This window comes from Geotrypetes seraphini, chromosome 8 (genome assembly GCF_902459505.1).
Source record: "Geotrypetes seraphini chromosome 8, aGeoSer1.1, whole genome shotgun sequence".
In the NCBI taxonomy this organism is placed as follows: domain Eukaryota; kingdom Metazoa; phylum Chordata; class Amphibia; order Gymnophiona; family Dermophiidae; genus Geotrypetes; species Geotrypetes seraphini.
Window position 1 is genome coordinate 143,320,275 of NC_047091.1, and position 26,892 is coordinate 143,347,166.

Consider the following 26,892-nt stretch of genomic DNA (forward strand, 5'->3'; position numbering starts at 1 on the left):
AACTAAACCTGATCTACCTTCCCCAGATCCCGACGCATACTATATCTATTAACCTTGTAATCTCCCTGGGAATGCCCAGGCCAGTTGTTGTAAACCGCCTAGAACTGAAAGGTATTGGTAGGATAGAAGACACCAATGTAATACAAACCAAACAACCAACCAACCCTCCCACTCCTGGTCCCTAAGCTACTTAAAAAGAAGGGGCTAATACTTTTGTTTTTGTGCTGACATGGACATACATTCTGTTACCACCCATCAGTGCAGACTCCTCTGCTTGCAGAACCATACAAAGTGGCAGTTAAATCTTAAAACCTGGCATTAAACCCTGTCTGCTAATCCTTCTATGCTGCCCCGGACCTGGAAAAATATTTCTCACATTGTCCATACTGCAATACTCATTTTAGATTTTTCGTTGTCTAACACAGCCTCATGGGAAGCAGGTTGTGCATTGAATATTTTATAAATTGAAATTTCTGAGGAACCTACATGATTTCCTGAGTACCGTATTTTCGCGGATATAACGCGCGCGTTATACGCGTTTTTACCTACCGCGCATACCCCTCGCGCGTTATACGCGTGAGCGCGGTATATAAAAGTTTTTCTACATAGTTCCCACCCCGCCCGACGCCCGATTCACCCCCCCCCAGCAGGACCGCTCGCACCCCCACCCCGAACGACCGCTCGCACGCGCTCCCACCCGCACCCGCGATCGGAGCAAGAGGGAGCCCAAGCCCTCTTGCCCGGCCGACTCCCCGACAATATCGGGCCAGAAGGGAGCCCAAACCCTCCTGGCCACGGCGACCCCCTACCCCCACCCCGCACTACATTACGGGCAGGAGGGATCCCAGGCCCTCCTGCCCTCGACGCAAACCCCCCTCCCTCCCTCCAACGACCGCCCCCCCCAAGAACCTCCGACCGCCCCCCCAGCCGACCCGCGACCCCCCTGGCCGACCCCCACGACACCCCCACCCCCTTCCCCGTACCTTTGCTAGTTGGCCGGATAGACGGGAGCCAAACCCGCCTGTCCGGCAGGCAGCCAACGACGGAATGAGGCCGGATTGGCCCATCCGTCCCAAAGCTCCGCCTACTGGTGGGGCCTAAGGCGCGTGGGCCAATCAGAATAGGCCCTGGAGCCTTAGGTCCCACCTGGGGGCGTGGCCTGAGGCACATGGGCCCAACCCGACCATGTGGTCCTGCCTATTCTGATTGGCCCACGCGCCTTAGGCCCCACCAGTAGGCGGAGCTTTGGGACGGATGGGCCAATCCGGCCTCATTCCGTCGTTGGCTGCCTGCCGGACAGGCGGGTTTGGCTCCCGTCTGTCCGGCCAACTAGCAAAGGTACGGGGAAGGGGGGTGGGGGTGTCGTGGGGGTCGGCCAGGGGTGTCGCGGGTCGGCTGGGGGGGCGGTCGGAGGTTCTTGGGGGGGGGCGGTCGTTGGAGGGAGGGAGGGGGGTTTGCGTCAAGGGCAGGAGGGCCTGGGATCCCTCCTGCCCGTAATGTAGTGCGGGGTGGGGGTAGGGGTCGCCGTGGCCAGGAGGGTTTGGGCTCCCTTCTGGCCCGATATTGTCGGGGAGTCGGCGGTCCTTCGGGGTGGGGGTGCGAGTGGTCCTGCCGGGGGGGGGGCAGGGCAGGGCGGGTAAACGGAGTGTCGGGACAGCGCACGGAGAGTCGGGGAGGGCGAAAGGAGAGTCGGGGTGGCCAGAGGAGAGTCGGGGCGGGCAAAAGGACAGTCGGGCAGCATGCGCGTTATACCCGTGAGCGCGGTATACAAAAGTTTTTATACATAATATTGTGGTTTCTGCACGCTATACCCGTGTGCGCGTTTTACACGGGTGCGCGTTATATCCGCGAAAATACGGTAGTAACAATTTTTCATACATTGGTTCAGGCTATTGTTCTTCCACTGTTTGGTTATTGTAATATCTTTGCTTTTGGGTTACCAAAGTATTTAATTAAGGCCATTCAAGTGGCTTAAAATATGGCAACATGCTTGATTTCAGCAGTTTCTCGGACAGACCATGTTACTGCAGTTTTGGGACAGCTACATTGGCTACCTATTCATTTGATGATTTTATTTAAACTGGCTATGTTATTATTCAAAGCATTAAATGGTCTTTTCCCATTATGTTTGACCTTATTTTAAGCATACCTAGATCTGTAAGAAACTTAAGATCTGCTTATAAGGGACTATTGGATGTGCTGGATATATACAGAGAAAAAATGTTGATGATTGTTGATCCAGTATTCTGGAACTCTCTGCCACACCATATATGAGGGGGTGCTGAAAAGCTCTCAGCCCAACCAAGAAGTGAAATCAAGGAAAATTTTTGTTGTTTACCTGCAATTGGTACCGTAACTAAAGTGCGCCAGAAAAAATGCACAGACAATCGCTTGCTGACAATCCCACACAGAACTTATGCGTACGGCCTTAAAACAGTTCCTGTTAGCGCTCTGGGGGAGGTTGGGGGAACTCCCCCAGTAAACTTAGAAGTGTTTGCGCTTCTGTGGGGGGGGGGGGAACCCCCCCTTACAGTGGAAAATGCCATTTTCCTTCATTTTTTGGGTATTCGACAGTTTTTGGTGTAGTGGGAGGGTTTCTCCCCCCACATCTCCCCCAATGGGAGCACAAACACTTGTAAGTTTAGTGGGGCAGGTTCCGGGTTCCCCACTCCCATCCCGTCAGAGCGCTAACAGGAACTGTTTTAAGGTGGAACGCATAAGTCCTACGCAGGATTATCGGCGTGCAATTGTTAGCGTGTTTTTATCCGAATCGGTTTTGATTTGTCACCCCTGCAATTACATCATTTTCTTTTCCAGAGATAAATAAAAAAAGATTTGACATCGATATGTGACTATTTCTTAAGAAAGAACTGAATATTTCATGGGTGTCTTAATTTTTTCATATGACTGTATGTTAAGATATGAAGCTGCTTGGGCTGAGACTTTTCAGCACCCCGTCCTAATACAGACTTGAATGTACTGTTTTTAAAAAAATATGTTTGGGTGGGTGGGAGGGAATCTGTGACCACTGGGGGAGTAAGGGAGAGGGAGGTCATGCCTTAATCCCTCCAGTGGTCATTTGGTCAGTTTGGACACCTTTTTAGCATTTAGATGCTTTTAATGCAGGTCTCCAAATGTCTAAAAAAAAAAAAAAGCCCAGAACCTTTTGCTAAAGGTTTGATTAGCGTCTAAGTCCTAATCCTGCCCAAAACACATCTCTAATACGCCCCCTTAAGATTTGGATGCACAGGAAACAAAACAATCAGAAAGATGTCTAGAAAGTCTGTTTTGAGAATGCCCACTGGATGTTTTTAACTAGTAAAACGTCCAAGTGCTGGTTTATGCTATCTTTTGGATGTCTATCTTTTTTTTCTGAAAATGCCTCTAATGGTGAACAGTTTCAGGAGTTGACACCATTTGGGACTTCCCAGACCTTGCTGCATCTTCGGTTTTGAAACCTCCATGCTGAAAGTTTGCACACCACTTCTTCACTGTGGAGTACAAAGGGCATTTGTCACTCAATGTTTGCATCATACATTCATGAATTTCCTTTGGAGTTTTCCGTACTTTTCATTGACATGATTCAATCAATGATCTAAAACAATGTCAAAACATAGTATTACGATTCTGCAAATTGGCTTTTTGCAAAATAAAATAACACTCTCTTCATCTACAGTGGCAAAATAACACTCAGAATTTGGTAAGTTGGTTGGGCTGAGAATCTTTTAGCCCTCGTAAGACAAATTGAGGTGCTCTCCATTTTTAGACTACAGGTGTAGACCTTTTTATTTATGCAAGCATAATCTTGAATGTGGAAATATTAACCATAAAATATTAGTCTTCAGCTAGATTAGTTGTGATGGGCAGCCTTCATTTATATTTGTTTATCTTAATGTATGGTTGTAAAGTCTATGCCAATATTATATATGAGAACTGTGAGCCACCCAGGACAGTAGGTGGTGCATGGTAGAAATTTTTTTAAATAAATAAAAAAAAGTAAATGGTCTATAGTCATGTCTTCCTCATGAGCTGTGGCACAGTGAGAGAAGCAGGCACCCTCCCCCCTGCACTTTTCCCCGCCACATCCTCCTCTCCCCCATAAGAGTGCCTCCTGAAATCATGGTCAGCAGTGAGCAGTACCTCCTGCCTGTTGCTTACACCAGCCTCGGCTCTCTCTGATGTCACTTCCTGATCCCGTGAGCAGGAAGTGGTTTCAGAAGAGCAGAGGCTGACGCGAGCAGCAAGGAGGAAGTGCTGCTTACAGCCGTAAAAGATTTCAAGAGATGGGTGGGCAGAGAGGACAAGATGTGCCAGTGCCGGTTCCCCCACCCACACAGTGCCGGGGGTGGTCTGCTCCACTTACTACGCCACAACTCATGAGCACCCATGTCTAAGTCCTCTGCATTGCTTGTCTATTAACATGCGCATACAGCCCTGTAGCTACTCTTGTCTAGGGTCACCAGATGTCCAGATTGTAGGGACATGTCCTCTTTATAGAGGACTGTCCAGGTGTCCAGATGGATTTTGATAACCTGGCAGTTTGTCCGGGCTTTGGAAGGCCTCGGATCTACCAGAGCTCAGGTCCACATCTGGAGGGCCTCTGCGCATGCACAAATGTAATGCGATGATGTCACATGCATGCACGCATGTGCTTGACATCATCGTGCCACATCAGTGCATGCTCGGAGGCCCTCTAGATGTGGCCCCTGAGCTCAAGGAAGGAGATGAGGTTTGTGTGGGGGCAGGGCTGGGGAGCAGAATGAGGTGGGGCCATGTGTCTTTTATACTACTACAAATATGGTAACCCTTCTCTTGCCACTGCTTTCTGCATCAGCCCCTTCAGCTGTGAAGCAGCTTTTGTGGTTCAGTGGCAGAACTCATGACTGGGAGGAAGGTTGCCATTTTAAAATATCCTAAGACCCCCCTGCTAGAAAAGCAGACTGTGGTGTAGTACTGCCCTTTCCCCTGGAAGAAGAAATGACAAAGGACACCGATTGTGTCCCGACCACTTTGCAACCCGATTCACTAACCTTCCTCCCAATCCAATCCGCACCCGATCTCATCCGAGCATGCAAATGAGGGGAAGGGCATCCAAAAGAAGGAAAGCAGTGTTTCACAAAAAAAAAAAAAAAATCAGGAACACCAACTTGGCTGGCCAATCAAAAAAGAAGCGACTGCTGGGGACCAGTCGTTCACGTCCTTTCTGACTGTCCTGCTGTCTGCCCACCCTGAAATCCCAGCCCTGCAGCCCTGAAACCATCAAACATCTCCCTTGTGCAAAAAGCTCTCTGCCGCCCTGCTCCCTACCGCCCTGCCTCTCTGTGAGGCCATGTTATTAACCCACAGTTTTAACCCACAGGTTAAAAGCGGGACTGCACTACGGCGTTGTTTGCTTCAGGCTCCGGCTGGTTCTTGCAAACACGCCAGCGGGAGAGAGAAAGTGAGAGGAGAGAGGGCAAGGAGAAGCATGGTTGATAACACCAGTGTAGCCAGCAACTCCTCCTTGGTAAGCGCTTGCTTCTTCAATCGCATGCTCAGCCTTGTAAAGCCCCGCTTTTCTTTGCACCTCGGCAGGGTGGGAAGAGGCGATCAGTTGGATCATCTGTGGGAAAGGAAGGAGCCTAAAGTTAGGGGGGGAGGGGTTGTGTTGCCCTCCCGGTGCTGTTATTTATTTGCATAAAACAAATATACGATGCTAGAGAGAATCTATTAATCATATAAGACAGAGCGGTACCATATATAACCTTAAAGCAAAAGCAACCCAACTTAAACAAAACATGAGCCTCCCTTGGCAGCCAATGCAATTCACAATACAATGGAGTCACATGATCATATTTTTTTAAGACCATAAATCATTCTAACCGCTGTATTCTGAATCAGTATGAGTCGAACCAAGTCTTTTTGGGGAATTGTTAAATACACAATATTACAATAATCCAATAGACTCAGTAATAAAGATGGTACCAGAAGTTTAAAAGCAGAAGACTCAAAAAAAGGTTTAATGGTACCAGTCCAAATAGGTTGCAGTCCCCCTCCCTTCCTGGAGAGCAAGCGCATGTGCAGACCACCTAAAGGCAAAGAAGATGGTCTGCGCATGCGTCTAGATCGCTCTGCAGCGATCCATGCAGTCACTGTGGGGCATGCCTCCGATCGCCCCCCATTTGCATGAAGAGGGCTGGTAAATCGGTCACCCAGGAAGATTCGGCCACGGATCGGATCACTAAGGTAAGTATATTGAATCTAGCCCTAAAATCTGAGACTTTTCACATACGCAGTAAAAAGGTGTGGTGGCCGTGTTCGTCCACCTCTTTGTCTCCCGCTTAATAAAGACCTTGGCTTACTTTCCTACTACAAAGAAATTTTGTCACCTCTTTGTCTCCAACTACCACTGAAATGCTTTTAATCTAATCTAATTCTTAGTCTTATATACCTAAAAATAGGAGCTTGACTCGGTTTACATAATTAGATCACAAAGAAAGATCCATTAACATTCATTGGAGCTATTGCCTAAAAAGCGATGAAACATAGTGGTTTTAAGGTTTTGCGAAATATCTGTTTCCCTTATATTTACTGATGTTGCCAACATTTGCTTATTTCTGATCTGTGGAAGAAGGGGTTACCTTCAAAGGCTAATCATAAACTATATTAAGTTAGTCCAATAAAAAAAATATTATCTTTTTCCTTTATGTTTTCGTTTTTTATTTCTACATATTAACTTCACATAAGCAGAAAGCAGCCCACCCCCCTGCTATTTGTAAAGCTCTTTGGCCAGAAGGACATTATGAAAACAACTATAAATCTTATTTCCAGGTTTGCGGACAGTGGTTCCGTGTCTGATAACATCTGTGCTCTTGCAAAATTGAGAACATCACACATGCCCGAGAGACAAAATATAGAAAAGGTATAACACTAGGCCTTGATTTCATGGCTTTTATAGTACAAAAACTTAGTACTTTCTGTGACTGATTTTGAGCTCCGAGGGAGGAATACAGAAAGCATTTTATTTGTTATAACAATGAGTCCTATATTTGCTTGAGTTTTTTTTCCTGAGCTTCTAGAGAGAAATCTGTCACTCTAAACAATAGTGGGTTAACATTTATTGGGTTTCTCCCATCTCCCGTCTATGGATAAATCTCTTGAAAGCAAGGCTTGGTTTCTCCTTCCATCAAAACAAAATTTGTTGATGTGTTGTTTTTCTCCCTTCTGGTGTCTTTGATTAATCTGCTGTCTATCACTGTTTTGCCTCCTGCTTGTTACCTGTTGCATTCACTAGTGCTTCCTAATCTCCAATATCTGAGAGAGATGATTGTACCATTTAATCTGAAAGAAGGACAAAAATATCTACTGGTTGTGTGCATATATATACAGGAGGCAAGGAGTGGCCTACTGGTCGAGCTGTTGCCTCAGCACCCTGAGGTTGTTTCTTGTGACCCTGGGCAAGTCTCTTAATCCTCCATAGCCCCAGGTACAAAATTAGTATCTGTATATATGTAAACTGCTTTGAATGTGTAACCACAAAAAAGCAGTATACAAGTCCCATATGAGTTACCATATACTGTATACTCAAATATAAACCAAGAGCTTTGGGCCCAAAAATGAGGGTCTTGGTTTATATTTGAGTCTTCCAGTTCTTCTCCTCCTTGCTGCAGCCACAGTCCAACCACCTCCCAAACTGGCAGACATTGCATACTGTTGCTCCCACCCCCAAACTGACAGCATGCCCTTCCTAGAAGTCTCAGCAGCCATTTTCACCACAGAGAGAATGTGGGCAGGAGTGAGTGGGAATCAGTCCTGCCCCAGCATACCTCTAGACCACTGGGGAATCACGGTACACCTGGGAATTCAGGAGGAGTGTTAGTCATTCTCTTTGGGGAAGAGAGAAGGAATTATTGAATTGCCAGGGGAGGAGGGGTAACAACAGGGAAGTCTGTTGTTGAATCATGGGGGGGGGCACTGACAGCTGGAGAATTTGGGGAGGGGGGAATCTGCAGCAGCCATGAAGGAGGAACAGCTAGGGTTACCAGATGGCCAGGAAAACCCAGACATGTCCTCTTTTTAGAGGTACCCGGGGGACTTCTAAAACCTGGCAGTTTGTCCAGATTATGGAAGTCCACAATATTGGGTCAGCATGTGGAGAATCTCTGCGCATGTACAGATGTCAGTATGATGACATCATATGCATACACATGTATCATGATCCTGGCACCGCCTACCCAAAGGGCTAGGCCAAATGTCCACCCACCGAGGCATAGGCTGAGTATCCCTTGTCACAATCCTGGCCCCACCTAACCAAAGGCTAGACCGAGTGTCCATTCACTGCCTATCAGCTCTTATAATCAGAGAGGGTTTGGGCTTATCAAAAATTAAACACTAGGCCTACATTCCTCCCCTCAAAAGTTACCCAGAAGCTCCGGTTTCCAGGAACCTTCTCTATGTTCCTTTCTGCTGGGAGTCCATTAATGAACCCTCCCTGTCAGGTCAGGATGAGGTCCCTCTTGACCCCTCAAAATGTCCCCCCCAAAGATCGCGGGGTCCAAGTCAGAGCTCCTCTCCCTATCAGGAGTCCAGTTTAAGGTTCTAGGAGTCTCTTTTCTTTACCAATCACCACTTTTCTCTGCCACTTGATTCTTATGCAAATTAGTTATTCAAGTCCAATGGCACGGTCATTCAGTCTTGACTTTTGGGCAACAGAATACTCCAGAGCAATAGGGGTAGCTGGTTCCTAACTCTACCCACCTAGTCTTCCACTATGACTAGAACCACCCCATTAGGAACTAGTTGAACCCAGCTATTCCCTGCTTAACCCTGGGTACTCTGGGGGAAGGTAGACTCTGATGTAGCCTTCCCTCGGGGCGGCACTCTCTCACATGATGGGACATATACTCCATCACAACGTGACATTGACATCTGTGCATGCACAAAGCTCCTCCACATGCTGCCCCGACACCATGGGGGCAGAACGAGGCAGGGTTGAAGGCAGAATGGGGCATGGCCATGTGTCCAGGATTTCAGCTAACAAAATCTGGTAACCCTAGGAAGAGGAATAGGGGGGACAATACCAGGAGGGAGGGTGTTAGGTTTGTCTGACACCACAAGGAAGATAAGGGGAGGAACGGTGGAATATAAACCCCCAGTTTATATCTGAGTTACCATTTTTACCCTAAAAAAGGGGACCAAAACTGATTGGTTTATATGCAGATGGGTTTATATTCAAGTATATACAGCACATACATGGGCTCCATAACCATCAGGCACAGTAATTGTCTTGGCTTGAGGAACTTTTGCACAATACACAGAAAACATTACAAGGGATTTTTTATTTTCAGTATCTATGTATGTAGTGGGTCACTAGCATTCATTTGAAGTGGAACACTCTGAAATGCATTGCCAGAGATTGTGGTAAGAGTGGATAGCGTAGCTGGTTTCAAGAAAAGTTTGGATAAGTTCCTGGAGGAAAAGTCCATAGTCTGTTATTGAGAAAGACACGGGGGAATGTTGCTACTCCTTGGGTTTTTGCCAGGTACTAGTGATCTGGATTGGCCACCGTGAAGACGGTCTACTGGGCTTGATGGACCATTGGTCTGACCCAGTAAGGTCTAAAAACTGCATGTGGAAATTTGGGAGTGTGCCCAATTTCTGCATGCAATCTAATTGAATAACAATGCAATTAACACTGATAATTGGGTGTTTATAGCCAATAATCAGTGCTAATTGGCATTCATTAGAATTTAGGACACCTCTGTATTTGCTGGGATCCACACGTAAATTTTACGTGCATATCCCAAAAAAAAGGGAGGGGGAGGCGCAGCCATGGGAGGGGTATGGGCGGATTGGGGGGCATTCCTCGAATTTTTGTGCAGTTTTATAGACTATCAGTGATCTGCGCATAATTTAGGCATGAGAATTTGCATCGGGGTTTACTTGGTATAAATCCCAGTGCCTAAAATTGGACACAGATCCTGGTGTCAGATGCTATTCTAGAAATGGTACTCGACTCTGATTGCTCAGCACCATATACAGAGCTTTGGAATAACCTTCCCATCCTGCTGCAGAATCTGGGCTCCTTCCAATTATTCCAAAAGTATCTGAAAACTTGGCTATTCTCAAAAATGTAAATCTCTCTACCCTCTTTAGAATCACTAATTTTTATTATGTTTTTCTTTCCTTATATTAAAGTTTCTGTAAACCGTGCCGAGCTCTATCTTTATCAGGGCAGGATTAATTCGTCGAGGGCCCCTAAGCACACAAGTATACTGGCCCTCCCTGCCCCGCCCCACCCCACCATGCGCCCAGGCGGAAACAGGAAGCTGCGTCAGAGAGAAGCTTTGGGCAAGCAGCACCGCTTGCACAATTACAGTTCCTGTTGCCTTTCTTACCCGCGTTGCTTGCTTGTCTTACTTTCTGTCGATTTAGGGGGGGGCACGTTGCCGATCGGGGTGGGACCCGCGTTGCCGATCGATGCTGGAGGGGCCCATCGCCATTTGGAAAAAACAATGTTGATGCCCTCCTTCATCGGGCTTCCCTGACCATTTTGGGCCCTAGGCACGTGCTTACTTGGCCTATTGGTTAATCTGCCCTGATCTTTATAGAGAGGATAAGGTTTATAAACTTAAGGTTTAGTTTAGTTTAATTTAATTTAGTTTAATTTTGGCCTTTGCGTGTGAATATACAGTTACTCATGCAAGTGTCTGCAGGGTTCCTAAGCACTATTATATAATGGCTCCCTCTTAAGCACAAAACTTACAAAATACTGTAGTTAACACGCATCCTTGTTGTATTTAGATGCTTGCACTTACACCAAGGGCTAGATTCACTAACCTCCTTTCCGAGTTCGATCCGTGGCCAATGTGTGCAGGCCCGACCAATTCACAGTACAAAAAAAAAATTAAAATGAGGGCAATCGGAGGAACGCTCCCATCTGACCGCACGGATCGCTAGTGCGCGATCCTGACACAGGCGCAGACCATCTGCTTTCCCTGCAGATGGTCTGTGCATGTGTTTTGTGCCCGTATTTGCTTGTTTGTTTGTTATTTTTTTTTATGGCCCTCAACTCTCTTGCTCTCCCAGGGAAGGGTGATCCCCGGCAGCGGCAGCCTCTTCCCTTTTGTGACACTGCCTTTCACTGCCCCGGCTAGATTCACCAGCTCTACTCTCTGCCCCTTCCAGCCGAGCTCTGCTCTCACTGCCCTGACTCTCCTGCTCTCTGCCGCCCTTCTCCGCAGTGCAGCCCCGCTTTAAAACCACACTTCGGGGAAGGGCAGCAGAGAGCAGGAGAGTCTGGGTGGCAAGAGCAGGGCTCAGCTGGAAGGGGCAGAGAGCAGAGAGGCTCTATTCTCAGCTGTGAATTAGCAAAAGGCCTAGAAACACTAAGCAAAGAAGTTATGGAGAGAGAAGTGGCAGAGAGCAGGAGAGTCAGGGGAAGCAGAGAGAGTCGAAGTACGCAGAGAGCTGGAGAGTCAGGGGAGCCAGAGAGAGTCGGGGCAGGTAGAGAGCAGGAGAGTCGGGGGAGGCAGAGAGAGCAGGAGAGCCGGGGAGCCAGAGAGAAGAGTCGGGGCAGGCAGTACTCCGAGTTCAGCCTCAAAGGCAGAATCGGGGCAGAGAGCAGTTTTTTACACAAGTGACTGGTCCTCACCAGTTGCTTGTTCTTGATCGGCCAGCCAGTTGGTGTGTCAGGAAAAAGGGTAGTGAATTGCGTCCTTCCTGCTTTGCATGACAATTCCCCTCATTTGGATGCACGGATCGGGATTGGACCTCTACACATGTTAGTGAATCGGGTTGCAAAAGGCTCGCAAACCGATAAGTACACGATCGGTTTGCTTAGTGAATCTAGTCCAAAGTCCATTTAAGATGCAGTGGGTATGGTCGACCCCTGGGTGCAGGCTTTAAGGGGGTACACAGAGCAACAGCGGGGCTGCAGTCCATATGTGTGTGGTTGCTGGCTCCGCTGGCCCTCGCCTCCTCTGATGTCAACTTCCTGTCCCAGGGCAGGGGACCGGCAGAGCTCGCAGCCACGTGCATGTAGACCGTGGCCCTGCTTCATGCATCCTCTGCTTCATACACCCCTACTTTATGCACCCCCCCCCCACACACACACACACAAACACTGCCTGAAGGAGGGGAGTGATGTGCCTGGAGAGGGGGTGCTCTACCCTGGCTAGCAGCTAAGCCAGGTACACCATTGGTAAGATTCAGTGATATCGGGTTACAGTAGATCACCATTTTTTTTTTCCCAGTTCTAGAGGGGAAAGATTTGGCAGATTGCTTAATTCTATCTTCGCTTTTCAGGCCGCAAAGTCTTAGAGCATGAGTGTGGCAGGCCACTGTTTACAAGGCTTATGTGGTATATAAATATACAGTGTAAAGTAATGTAATAAGCTCTCACTATCCCCCTCTTTTACTAAGGTGCGCTAACCGATTAGCGCACGCTAATCAAATTAGTGCACGCTAAACGCTAACGCATCCATAGACTAACATGCACGCATTAGCATTTAGTGCGCACTAAATCGATTAGCGCACCTTAGTAAAATAGGGCCTATATGTCCCCAGTGTGCCCAGTTAAAGAATTGCCTCTATGGTATAAAGATGTAGATAACATTATACTGTAAGAACATAAGAATTGCTGCTGCTGGGTCAGACCAGTGGTCCATCAGCCCTTAGGTCAAAGACCAGTGCCCTATTTGAGTCTAGCCTTACTTGCGTCTGTTCTGTTCCAGCAGGAACTTATCCAACCTTGTCTTGAATCCCTGGAGGGTGCTTTCCCCCATAACAGCCTTCAGAAAAGCGTTCCAGATTTCTACCACTCTCTGGGTGAAAAAGAACTTCCTTACGTTTGTACGGAATCTTTTCCCTTCTAACTTCAGCGAGTGCCCTCTCATTCTCTCCACCTCAGAGAGGGTGAACGGTCTCTCTTTCTCTACTAAGTCAATTCCCTTTAATATCTTGAATGCTTCGATTATTTCCACTCTCACTCACTCCTGTTTTGCAATGCTCAGGGATTCCCTTTTTTTACTCCTGGAATCAAATGTAAATCATTCAACTGTACAAACTCACATATATCCATTTGAAAGGGGATAGATTCCGTACAAACGTAAGGAAGTTCTTCACCCAGAGAGTGGTAGAAAACTGGAACGCTCTTCCGTAGTCTGTTATAGGGGAAAACACCCTCCAGGGATTCAAGACAAAGTTGGACAGGTTCCTGCTAAACTGGGACGTACGCAGGTGAGACTGGATTCATTTAGAGCACTGGTCTTTGACCTGTGGGCCGACGCGTGAATGGACTGCTGGGCACAATGGACCATGGATCTGACCCAGCAGCGGCAATTCTTATGTTCTTATATACCTCCAGCCACAAATTTTCTTCTACTCTTTTAAATTCTAATCTGCATCCTCCTTCTACAACCCCTAGAATGAGCCATATTCTGAAACAAATGCTAATCCGTAATGCAGTGTAATCTGAAATGTAATGTCTAAGCATTATTTGGGAGGAGGGGTTTGCAATCTTTTAAATTTCAATTATAATGTGCCATAAAAACATTTGCTCCATTTAGTGTGCCAGAGCTAAAAAAAAAGTTTGAAAGACACTGCCTTACCCCTTCCTTGCAAACAGACCCTCTCTTCTTCTACACCATGCATTAATGTACTTTAACTGTATCCCTTCACTATTGAATGTATTAAATATATAACTAATCTTCGGTTTATATACTGGGTCATCTCCAATCGGAGCTTGACTCGGTTAACAAAAATCAGAAGACCAGAAAATACAAAGAAGTAAGAAAAAGGGAAGGCAATAGAGTTTAGCCTGGCCTACCGCAAAAGTGAGTCCTGTAATATTTAATGATTACTAGGTCTTATGGGCAAACTATTTAAATATTATGAGAATAACAAAGTTTTTAGAGTTTCCGAAACAATTGAAAGTGGCCTATCGTTCTAATAGAACAGGGGTGTCAAAGTCCCTCCTCGAGGGCCGCAATCCAGTCGGGTTTTCAGAATTTCCCCAATGATTATGCACGAGATCTATTTGCATGCACTGCTTTCGTTGTATGGTAACAGATCTCATGCAGCCCTCGAGGAGGGACTTTGACACCCCTGTAATAGAACTATGTATGTAATCTTGTAACTGTGTTTATACCAATCTGCATTATGTATGTAATGCAGTAACCCATTCCGAGCTGCTCTGGAAGGTGACGGGATTAAAGCACGCTGGACAACTGCATGCGGACAAAGCCGCTAAGACAAATGCATGCAGGACGCCAGCGCGCTGGATTAAAAGGTAAATTTAAAGTGCTCCGAGGGTGTGTGTGTAGGGGAACCCCCCCCCACTTTACTTAGAAGTGTTGCCGCTGCCATTGAGGGGTGGAGGGAACCCCCCACTTACAGAGGAAATGGTAATTTTTCACTAAAACACTGGGAAAAATTACACTTTCCTCTCTAATGGGGGGGTCCCCCTCCCAAGCTCCCCAACGGCAGCACCAACACTTCTAAGTAAAATCTGGGGGTTCCCCCCCACACACACCCTCGGAGCGCTTTAAAGTTACTTTTTAATCCGATGTGCTGACGTCCTGCGCGCATTTGTCTTGGCAGCTTTGTCCTCGTGTAATTGTCCAACGTGCTTTTGTCTATGAACCGCTCTGGAAGGACAGGCTATAAAACTATATAAATAAAAAAATACTCAAACTACAGCAGGAAATATTGAGCTTCAAAGATAGCCCAACAGCTTTTCATTCCAGCAATAGGTCGACCTGGGATATGATGTCTTTTTCCATCCTATTATACTTCTCTTCTGTCACATGGGCCTCTGTACAGTGTGCAACATTCTGTTGGTGCCCCCTCTATTCTGTGCTTTCCACTTTATAGGTGAAGTGCCCTGTGGTGTCTCTTCTGATTACTCAGCACAAACGATAAAAGCTGATTTATTTTTCAGCCAGCTGTCATTCTACTGTAAAAATGATCTTGACCTCTGCGGGATTTCTTTATTGTGTCCCTCCATTTCTAGGTATTGCTGTGCCCCTGAGGTTTCCATTTGTGATTGTGTGGTCCTCCTAATATCCTCTAGCAAAAACCGTAAAGAACCATTTCTGACAGCTCCATTCGCTCCAAGCAAAGACAGTAATCCCTGCAAACCATCCCATTTACCTTCTGAACTGATGATTTAAAGTTTCACCTTCTGTTTCTGAATATTGTACTTAGGTAACTAGAAAGTGAGACCTAAACCAGCACGACAAAGCAATTTTAAAGAAATGATTTCAAATATCTTTATGAGCACTCTGCAAAATATCTTTATGAGTACTCTGCAAAAAGTACATCTGTCAGCCGAAGTTTGTATGTTATCCTATGCTGATGATATTTTTTTAAAAGTTAATTCCATTCTTTATTATGAATTTCTGGAAATCAATTTGGGACCAAATTAATTGTGTATTAGACAACCCAGTGGCATTATCATATGATACCGTGCTATTTGGTATGGCAATGAAAGCAAAAAGTCAGATTTCTACAAATAATAACAAATTATTACTTATAATGACTGGGGTTGCCATTCAACAAATTACATATAATTGGAAAAATTGGAGTAGATTAAATTATAATTTCTGGTGGAATTCCTTATGTCATGTTTATAAAATGGAAAGATTTATTGCAATACAGTGTGTTTTTTTCAGGAAATTTCAGGATGTTTGGGAGCTATTTACAAAGTATTGTACCGATTAGATGACATTTTATTTTATTTTTTTCCCTTAAATTTACAAGTTTGATTGTGAGGGGGGGGGGAGAGGAGGGTAAATTTATTGTTACATATTGTATAAGGTATTGATTATATGATAAGAAAGGGTGGGAAGGGTGGGAGATAAAAACATATTATTTGTACCATTGATGATTATTAAGTGTTATATTTATTGTTAATTTGTTTGGATATATTGTTGCACTTATTGTAAATTGTAAATGAATAAAGAATTTAAAATAATAATAATAATTCCATTAAGTTCAAATAAGGAGAACATTTCAGCTAAGATCACTGATTGCATGAATAGAATACAAGTAAGACAGGTTCTTTGGTTTCACAATTCACTATCGTGTTCCTTCATTTCTTTTTATTATTTAATTTTGATCATTACATAATAAAATCACATTCTAAAGCAAATATAAGAGTTCACATCAAGGGAGAGAGAAAAAAGGAATATTTAAATCTTCAAATCATTTCAGGAACTATTTGCCTGTGCAACATCACAAATTCCACATTTTGATTTTAAATATCAGCCTCTTTATCTAAGGAATCTCTCTAATTGATCAGATTAAAAAAAACAAAACAAAAAACATAAGACACCTTTGAATATGTAATTATACACTTGACTGGAAATTTAAGGAAAAAAGTAGCACCCAATGTCAAGACTCGAGATTTATAAAGGAAAAATTGCTTCCTCCTAGCCTGGGTTGCTCTAGAAATATCCGGAAACATTTGTAATTTCTGGCCACAAAACAAGAATTCTTTTTTCAGGAAATACTTTTTTCAAACTAAACTTTTATCATTCTCAGAGGAGAAGGTGATCAGGAGGGTAGCACAATCAGTTAGGTTATCTGATGGATTGTTCTGTTCTTCAAGCCTATCTGACGCGCCTCCCCCCTAATCTACACTCTTCCTACTTGAGAGATAGAAACATCTATTCAATACAATAGTTTCAGCATTATTCAAAATTAGAGCCTCTTTAAAGTATTTTAAGCAATATTTCCGCTGATAATAATGAACACACTGGAAAATTCAAAATTTGGAGATTAGAAGTTCTTAAATGGTTTTCCATTATCTCAAACTGCCTATGCAACTAACTATCCTTGATTGTTGAATAACTAGTAATAAACCAATTTGAGATTCCATGTTCTTTGTAATTACTTCTAGAGAACTGAATTTTCCATCTATAGCCTTAATTTTAGATACAACTTGCTCAGAAAAAAGTACAATGTTTTTGCATGGGACCCTGTGGCAGTTTCTCAGACCTCTTAACCACTTTCCATACATCCAAAAGTGTTATTTGTTAAGCTAAGACCTCATTATAAGGCATCTCAAGAGGAAATTCTACTGACTGACGTTTGGATTCTAATGGAGGTGATATCAATAGTGGTTAATGTAAAGATTGATGTGAGGTTGACTTCTCTCCTACTGGGGAAATACCATCTTGGGAGATCACCCCAGAAGAGAAGTGAGAGGTTGATGGAGCCAGGGAGATCCTCTCCCTATTCCTTCATTTCTACAATCAGGTACTACCCTGCAAGTATACAAAACGTTTAAAGTTCTAGGTATTCTTTTAGACTCTTCTCTTACATTTGAAGATCAATTCTGTAATTTAGGAAGATTTTATAAATTATGAGGAAATTTAGGGCTCCTTTTACTAAGGTGTACTAGCATTTTTAGCGCATGCTGCATTGCTGCGCGTGCTAACCCCACGCCATGCGCCAAGAACTAACGCCAGCTCAATGCTGGCATTAGTGTTTAGCGCCCAGGGCAATGCAGCGCGTGCTAAGTGCGTGCTAAAACCGCTAGCGCAGCTTTGTAAAAGGAGCCCTTAGGCTTGTGAAGTCGTGCTTTTTTGAACATCATTTTGCACTGTTGGTTCAGATGTTAGTGCTACCTCAACTTGATTACTGTAATTTTTTTTAATATTTGAACTTAACATTAAAACTGATCAAAAAATTGCAGTTACTCCAGAATGCTGTGGCTAGATTAACTTTTGGTGGAAAAAGATATGAAAGTGTTGCATTAGCGTATAAAAACCTTCATTGGTTATCAGTTGAAAGGTGAATTAAGCTTAAATCAGCTTGCATAGTTAATTGTATATTAATCTAATCTAATCTAATCTTCAATTTCTGCATCGTTCATACCTAGGTAGGTTCAGGGCGACTTATAGACTGACTCTTCAGATAATCTGATTTTGCTTTTTTTCTCATTTGCATTATTCTTTCACCAGACTATGTGGTACTTTATTACTACATTTTCCACAGATTAGAGGAGTGTGGTATAAATGACAGCTCAATTCCTCTTTTGCTTACTCTGCCATTACAATTATGAATAATCTACTTGTTTACACTAGGACTGATATCAATTACTTAAGGTGTCGTAAAAATTTTAAAACTTTTTAATATGATGTTGTAATATTTATATTACGATGATATTTTAATTATTGATTGCTTGTATATTTTCCCACAGATTTTACGGCCTCTTTGAATGTAAATTGCCTTGAACCTTTTTGGTATAGTGTGATTAATAAGTTGTGGATTAGATTAGATATATTGCCAGCATAGTTTGTGCCTTTTTTGTGCAAATAATCAAATCAGTTAAAAGTTCCCTTTTATCCTGTTTTATACAGTTTTCACAGCACTGTGGCTTGCTAGAGAAATATTTTAGTGAAATTCATATGTTATGTGGTTATGAGTATAAATTACTTAAAAAGGCATTAGGGCTAAAGCTTCCTCCATTCTGTTGGCAGCAGTCCAGTGTCTCATAGGTTAATTGTTATATATTGGTAAGTTGAAGACATTCATCCTTGAATTAAACTTACTGCGCATCTAATTTAAAACTCATAAGCCTGCAATCTAACCACTTCTTTTTAGAACTTCACGTTCCATCCCCTCCCATTATTCTGCTAATTCTCATATTGGCTATGTTTTGTCAAAAAAAAAAAAAGAGAGAGAGAGAGAGAAAAGAATCTTAGAGGACAGACTCTGACAGAGCCAAAGGCTATAATCATTCTTCAAATCCACAAGGAGACTATGCACAGAAGTATCAGCGCCAATAAGGTGCCCTCCCCCTCTCTTTACCTGCTGGCACAGTCTTTGAAAAATTCAGGAGCCCCCTGCTCAGGCACCATCTTCATGTCTGGTGCCTGAGGTAAAACTCCATACCAGTTCTTTAAAAGACCACCATTTTGTTAATATAAAATAGCTCTGTTGGGGGGGAGGGGGGAGGTTGATAGAAAATAAGGGAAAGAATCAACAGATCTGAAATACAGTCTTCTAACTTTGCTTTGAATTAATACAAAACTAGTAACCATAAAATGGGATTCTTTTAATTTTCTAGGTTTTCTCATTGCATGGCAAAAATGTTTCTCATTGATAGTACAACAACGCCAATAACGCCACAATATCATGTTTATTGTTGTAAACTCTCAGGGCCAGATTCTATAAACGGTGCCGTAAGTTAGACAGTGGTGGGCGCCATACTGCTGCCTAACTGAATTGCTTTAATTGGCTTCAATCAGCGCAGTAATTGACCGTGTCGTCAATAAAATGATTAAAAGCAGTAGTTCCCAAGTCTGTCCTGGAGGACCACCAGCTAGTCTGGCTTTCAGGCTAGCCTTAATGAATATGCATGGGGCAGATTTGCATGCCTATCGCCTCCATTATATGCAAATCTCTCTCATGCATATTCATTAGGGCTATCCCCAAAACCCGACTGGCTGGCGGTCCTCCAGGGCAGGGTTGGGAACCACTGACCTAGAGGTTGTCTAAAGGTTGAAGAGCTATTGGAATGTTGGAAAGCTGTTTTTCCACTGCCAAGATCAGACTTTATGGTGTGTTTACGAAGATGTCCTGTCTGGGCATGAATGGTGTAACATGAAGAATACTCCAAGAGCAGGCAAAAATGGATGGGTGGAAGTGAGGGATAATCCTTTACAAGCATGGGGTGGGGTAGGGTTACCATATTTTATTAAGGACAAACCTGGATGGATGGCCCCACCCCTTTCTGCCCCCAGCCCTGCCTTGTTCCACTTCCAGTCCCGCCACCTAAAAGCCTCGTCTCTTTTTTTACCAATCTCTAGGCTACATTTGGAGGACCTCTAGCATGCATGGATGAGTGTGATGTCATCCGCGCAGGCTTGTTGAAGGCCCTCCAGATGCGGCTGGAGCTCAGAGCTTCCTAAAACCCAGACAAACTGCCTGATTTTGGGAAGTCCATCGGGGAACCCGGACAGTTTTCTAAAAAGAGGACATATCCAGGTTTTCTCGGACATCTGATAACCCTGGGTGGGGGGAAGGAGTCTTTCAAAAGCATGGTTAGAATTGAAATATGAGTGTTCCTGGGTGCTGGAAGAAAGTGTAGAATGCTTTGGGAGATTCTGGATTTTGAAAACAGAACCAGTTTTCAGAGGCTGAGGAGAATGCAATTCATGATTTTCCTTAGAAGGAGTATAGATAAATAAAACAAAAAACAAAGGAAATAAGGTGACACCTTTTTTATTGGACTGAATCAATGCTTTTAAGGATGAGCTTTCGAAGGTAACCTTTCTTCAGATCAGAAAAAAGCAAATGTAGACAAATGTCAGTATAAATGAGGAAATACATGAATGCATTTTAGGGATAGGAAGAGGGAGGGGGTTGGTGGGTAGGAGACAGAAAGGTGGCAGAGCAGTTTTAAATGTCTTTATAGTGGGAAAGAAAGCCCAGATATCTGTTAAGTCCTATATGGTAGCTGTCAAAATACCTTATCATTTTTATTTCAAAGGTTTTACGTTCTTGGATTGTCTTAACGTCCTCACCCCTCCTTCTTCCTATCCCTGAAATGCTTTCATGTTTTTCTTATATATACTGACATTTGTCAACATTTGCTTATATCTGATCTGAAGAAGAAGGGTTACCTTTGAAAGCTCATCAAAAATGCATTGAGTTAGTCCAATTAAAAAGATATCACCTTATTTCCTTTGCCTTTTATTTAATTTCTTTATATTACTGTGGAAAGCAGACTAACATGGCCACCATTTCCCTCAGAAGGAGTGAAATGGTGTGGTAGAAGAAGGGGGTACCTCCATAAACTACATTAGTCCAATAAAGGTATTATTTTTTTCCTTTATGTTTTTCTTTTATTTCTACTTATTACCTCAAAAGGAAGAAACTTGCAGCCACCCTGGGTCCAGGGAAGATTCAGCTAGGTACAAAAAAAAAAATGGGAGTGGGGCAAATCAGTAAGAGCAGAAAGATTTAAGAAATAAAAGGAACCAAGGGCGAATAACTGGAGAATTGTAAGAGAGATTGGATGGAAAGAACAGAGCTGCTCTGAAAGGAGAATGAGCATTGAACTGATGGAGGTTGAAATGTAGTTATCGTGAGGGAACTCACCAAGAGACTTTGTAATTTCTATAGTATGAATGCATTATCTGTTCGGAGCTGGCAGAGGACCTCATGTTTTGATAAAGAGGCTTGGAGCTAAGGGAGTAGCTTAGTGGTTAGAGCAGTAGGCTGGAAACCAGGGGACTTTAGTTCAGATCCCACCCAGGGGCCCACTAACCCTCACTTTTTTTTTTTTTTTAACCAGCTTATGGGAAATGGTGCCTAAAAGGATAAAAGAGAAAATTAGGAAGAACAATAGTATTGATATTTATTAGCAGTTAAGAGGGGAATTAATGAAAGGAGAAGAGCAGTGATAGGAAAGGCCCAGGATAGGGACAAGAAAGTTCCTTAACCCATACTAAAATCCTGAGGATGACCAATGTAATAAGGCAGTCCCATGAGCCTTGCTAATTAGGTCAGTTCCATGTTGGTCTATATGCATAATATTTTAGTGTCTTACAGGGATTTTGAAGGAAATGTTTGCCTCATGTACAATATGAATTTTAGGACAGGCAGGGCAGATCCTTTCAACAGGCCAGTGCATCTGGTAGGCCGGTACGGCACACAGGAACCAGGCACGATGTTTGCTAGAGTTATAAAAGGTCAACATGCAGTCTTTGAGAGTATAAATACAGACACACCCGCTCAACATATGGAGCCTCCCAACCCACATTCAAATGCCCCAGGTGGGCAGGTGGGAGAGTGATGTGTATTGGAATGAGATGAAGACAATTCTAATTTTATCTTGAAATAATCCTTTCATTACTGGTAAGAACTTAGCTGTAGTGAGAGACTTTTATTGATTTATCTGCTTTCAGATCCTTAAGAGCCAATAGAGCTAAAAAAATTTTAAAATTTAAAAACTATAAGTTTCCTCTTTGCAACTGTAAGTCATACAGCAAGATTACCATTCTTCTCCGTTGATGACACATTGTCTATGGTTTATGAAAAAAGAAAACGTTATTTTGATGAATATTATTAATGCTTTCTATAGGGAAACAGAGATGATGTCTAATAATTACACCTCTGTTGCTGAATTCATTGTGATGTTGGCAATATTAACACCATTTATCCTGTAAAGACGGTAAATGGGGCGTATCATGTCCCTTGGCTGTCATCATCTCAAATGGAGGCACACCAGTAGAACGATGGGATGTGGCTCTGACAGCTGTCAGTCCCAGAGGTAATTTCATGTCCCAATCGATACTGGAGGTGGAAACATATTTCTTCAAAATGTTAACAATGGTTGTATTAGCCTGTTCAGCTTGACCAGATGACTGAGGATGATACATAAGAACATAAGAAGTTGCCTCCGCTGAGGCAGACCAGAGGTTCATCTTGCCCAGCGGTCTGCTGCCGCGGCGGCCCATCAGGCCCACTGCCTAAACAGTGGTCTCTGACTAATTTTATAAATTACCTCTAATTCTATCCCTATAACCTTACCTCTACTCCTATCTGTACCCCTCAATCCCTTTGTCCTCCAGGTACCTGTCCAGACCTTCTTTGAAGCCCTGTAGCGTGCTTCTGCTTATCACATCCTCTGGTAGCGCGTTCCATGTATCCACCACCCACTGGGTGAAAAAGAACTTCCTGGCGTTTGTTCTAAACCTTTCCCATTTCAATTTCTCTGAGTGCCCCCTTGTACTTGTGGTTCCCCATAATTTGAAAAATCTGTCCCTGTCCACTTTTTCTATGCCCTTCATGATCTTGAAGGTTTCTATCATGTCTCCTCTAAGTCGTCGCTTTTCCAGGGAGAAAAGCCCTAGCTTTTTCAGTCTGTCAGTATATGAGAGGTCCCCCATACCCTTTATTAGCTTATTTGCTCTTCTCTGGACTCTCTCAAGTACCGCTATGTCCTTCTTGAGGTACGGCGACCAGTACTGGACACAGTACTCCAGGTGCGGGCGCACCATTGCACGATACAGTGGCAGGATGACTTCCTTCGTCCTGGTCGTGATATCTTTCTTAATGATACCCAACATTTTGTTCGCTTTCCTTGAGGCTGTGGCGCACTGCGCCGACGCCTTCAATGTTGTGTCTACCATCACTCCCAATGTGAACTTTCTCTTCACGCCTAGTATTTTTTACATATGTGTGATAACTTGTCCTGTGAAATGAGGCCCTTAGACAAAGGTTACCCTAATAACCTAAATACATAGTTCAGCAACAAGAGTGGATGTCATTTTAGCTCTGCAGTTGGGATAGGTAGGCATTCCACCCAGTAAGTAAATACAAATAACCATCAGCATGTATTGGCTACCATGAGAAGCCTGGACCACTGGACTTGCCTAATGAATCTGGTATCTTCCAGGGCATGGGATCCTCTTGTTCTTCAGAGCTTCCCAGTGGAATGGAGAGGGAGGCTAGAATCTCCAACAAGTTAAACAGTCCCTGGAGTACACCTTTATATGTTGATGCATGTGAGGCCAATAAGACTCTTGTTTCAGAGTCTCTTAAGTGACTGGGGCTCATTTTCAAAATGGAAAAGTGTCTAAAAAGTGGCATTACGGGGCAGATGGACATTTTTTCTCACCAAAACATCCAAATTGCTTTTTTCAAAACCCATGTTGCAGATGGTTTTCTATGCTGTTTATCTACTGCGCCTAAATCTCAAGGGGGTGAGTTGGAGAAGTGATTTGGCTGGGTCTAGGGGGTTTTCTGTAATAATGGAACATTATTAGTAGCAGTAGCCTCAAACTTCCAAATTTTGCCATGGACATTTTCTGCAATCATTTATATAGCGCTAGACCTGTTTCATAAGAACATAAAAATAGCCTTACTGCAGTGATTAAAAACTCGTGGCCTGGGGGCCACATGCGGCCCACCAGGTACTATTTTGAGGCCCTCAGTATGTTTATCATAATCACAAAAGTAAAATAAAACAGTTTCTTGATCATATGTCTCTTTAGCTATAAATTACGATATTATTATTAAGACTTAGCTAAAAGGAAAGATTTATAAACTATAAAGAGTTTTCGTCATGCAAAATTGTAATTTCTTTAATAAGACATTAACTATTTTTTTCTGAGGTCCTCCAAGTACCTATAAATCCAAAATGTGGCCCTGCAAAGGGTTTGAGTTTGAGACCACTGCCTTACTGGGTTAGACAAATGGTCTATCTAGCCCAGTATCCCGTCTTCATGGTAGCCAATACAGGTCACAAGTACCTTACAAAAACTCAAATTAATAGCAATATTCCATGTATCCAATCCAGGCAAGCAATGGCTTCCTCATGTCTCTCTCAATAGCAGACTGTGGACCTTTCCTCTAGGAACTTCTCCAAACCGTTTTTTAAAACCAGATACATTAACTACTCTTACCAAATCCTCTGGCAACGCATTCCAGAGCTTAATTATTCTCCGCGTGAAAATATATTTCCTCCTATTGGTTTAAAAAGTATCTTCCTGTAACTTCATTAAGTGTCCCCTAGTCTATAATTTTTGATGGAATATAAATCGATTCACTTGAACCCATTCGACACCACTCAGGAGTTTGTAGACTTCAATCATATCTCCCTTCAGCCGTCTCTTTTCTTAGCTGAAGAGCCCTAATCTCTTTAGTCTTTCCTCGTACGAGAGGAGTTCCACCCACATTAACATCTTGATTGCTCTTCTTTGAATCTTTTCTAGCTCCACTATATATATTTTTTGAGATAAGGCAAACAGAATTGAAACGCAATATTCAAGGTGAGGTTGGACCATGCAGCAATACAGAGGCATCGTAACATTTAGTTTTGTTTATCATCTCTCTTCTAATAACTCCTAGCTTTTTTGGCTGCCACCGCACATTGGGCATAAGATTTCACCATATTTTCTACAATGGCACCCAGATCTTTTCATGGGCGCACACCCCCAAGGGAAACCCTAGCGTCTGGTAACTATAATTTGTGTTATTCTCCCCAATGTGCACTACTTTGTATTTGTCTATATTGAATTTCTTCTTTCATTTGGACACCCTGTCTAATTTCCTAATATCTGCCTGCAATTTTTCATAGTCTGCATGCATTTTAACAGCTTTGAACAGTATAGTGTCATCTGCAAATTTAATCACCTCACTCATCATTTCAATTTTCAGATCATTTATAAATAAGTTAAATAGCATCGGTCCCAGAACAGATCCCTGTAGTACTTCACTATTTACCCTCCTCCACTGAGATAAATGGCTATTTAACCTAACCCTCTGTTTTTTGTCCAATAACCAATTCCTAATCCATTTTGCCATTCTTTAAGGGATTTTTTTTTTGGCTCTAATAGTCTCTTTCACTTCACCTTTTAGCCATGCTGGCTCTCGTTATCTCTTCTTTCCACCTTTGTTAATATGTGGTATATATCTGGTTTGGACTTCCATGATTGTATTTTTAAATAACATCCACACCTGGTTTACAGTCCTAGCTTTTGTCACCGATCCTTTTAGCATCTTTTTAACCATTTTCCTCATTTTATTGTAGTCGCCTTTTTGAAAATTAAATGCAATTACAGATTACTTTAGCGACGTCACTCCAGATATCAGCTCAATTTTGATCCCGTTATGATCAGCTCTTTCCTAGTAGTATGGCAAGTGCCATCTGGCCTAGGGGACCATCTTCCAGTACTATATATCGATTCTTTATGTCACATCATCAAAGTTTTCTTGGCAGAATACAGAAGTAGATTGTTGGGCCTTTCTTATGCGCAGTAGAAATTCGTTGTTGTCGCTGTTGTCACATCAAATGCGATCCTCCAGCTCAAGCACTGCCCATCTGCTGCTGCCCAGACGGGTGGTACATTTTGAGTCTGAAAGCTGAAACTTGTCCACCTTGGGAGGCCCCGATGATAGCGAAACCACTGACAGCATAGCTTTCAGCTTCTCAGATGTGCACAAGCCCCAGTGGCATGTCAAGCTCATGTACCATGACCGTGATTTAGCCGAGTGTATATACCAAACTTTGGATTGTTTGATTGAACATACTTGGGTCTCTGTTTTATTAAGATAGTAATTGGGTGGGGGAAGGGTTTCAAGTATATGATCTTATAATGATTTATAGGCTTTGAGGGAGGGTGGGGGGGTTACATTTGTATTTATAGGTTACTAGCTGATGACCCGGCGTTGCACGGGTATTTAATTATAGCAATAACACTGTAAATGGATTCAAATAAAGGTACTTTATAGTGGTGAATGAAATTATTGTTTTACAGCTTAATAAAAAGTACAATATTCAAATAATAATGTGAAATATTTGACAAAATGAATACAATACAACTAACGCAAAACGTGATTATAAACAACATTTTTAGTTTCACCTCCAGGAGCAAGAACATATAAATTGTTGGGTGAACCCACCCTTGAGCAAGCAACATAGAGTTGTGGGCCGAGAGACCCCCAGAACATATCACCCCAGGTAGTGAGGGATCTGCATACCAAGTTTCGTTCAAATCGGTCAAGCCATTTTTGAATTACAGTGAGAATGGCAGCTTTTTACATTTTTTCCATTGACATGAATGGGTGAAATGTGAATTTCTGTTTGTAGCTCCGCCCATGTGTGCAGGTGGGCCACGAGATCCCCAGAACATATCACCCCAGGTAGTGAGGGATCTGCATACCAAGTTTCGTTCAAATCGGTCAAGCCGTTTTTGAATTACAGTGAGAATGGCAGCTTTTTACATTTTTTCCATTGACATGAATGGGTGAAATGTGAATTTCTGTTTGTAGCTCCGCCCATGTGTGCAGGTGGGCCACGAGATCCCCAGAACATATCACCCCAGGTAGTGAGGGATCTGCATACCAAGTTTCGTTCAAATCGGTCAAGCCGTTTTTGAATTACAGTGAGAA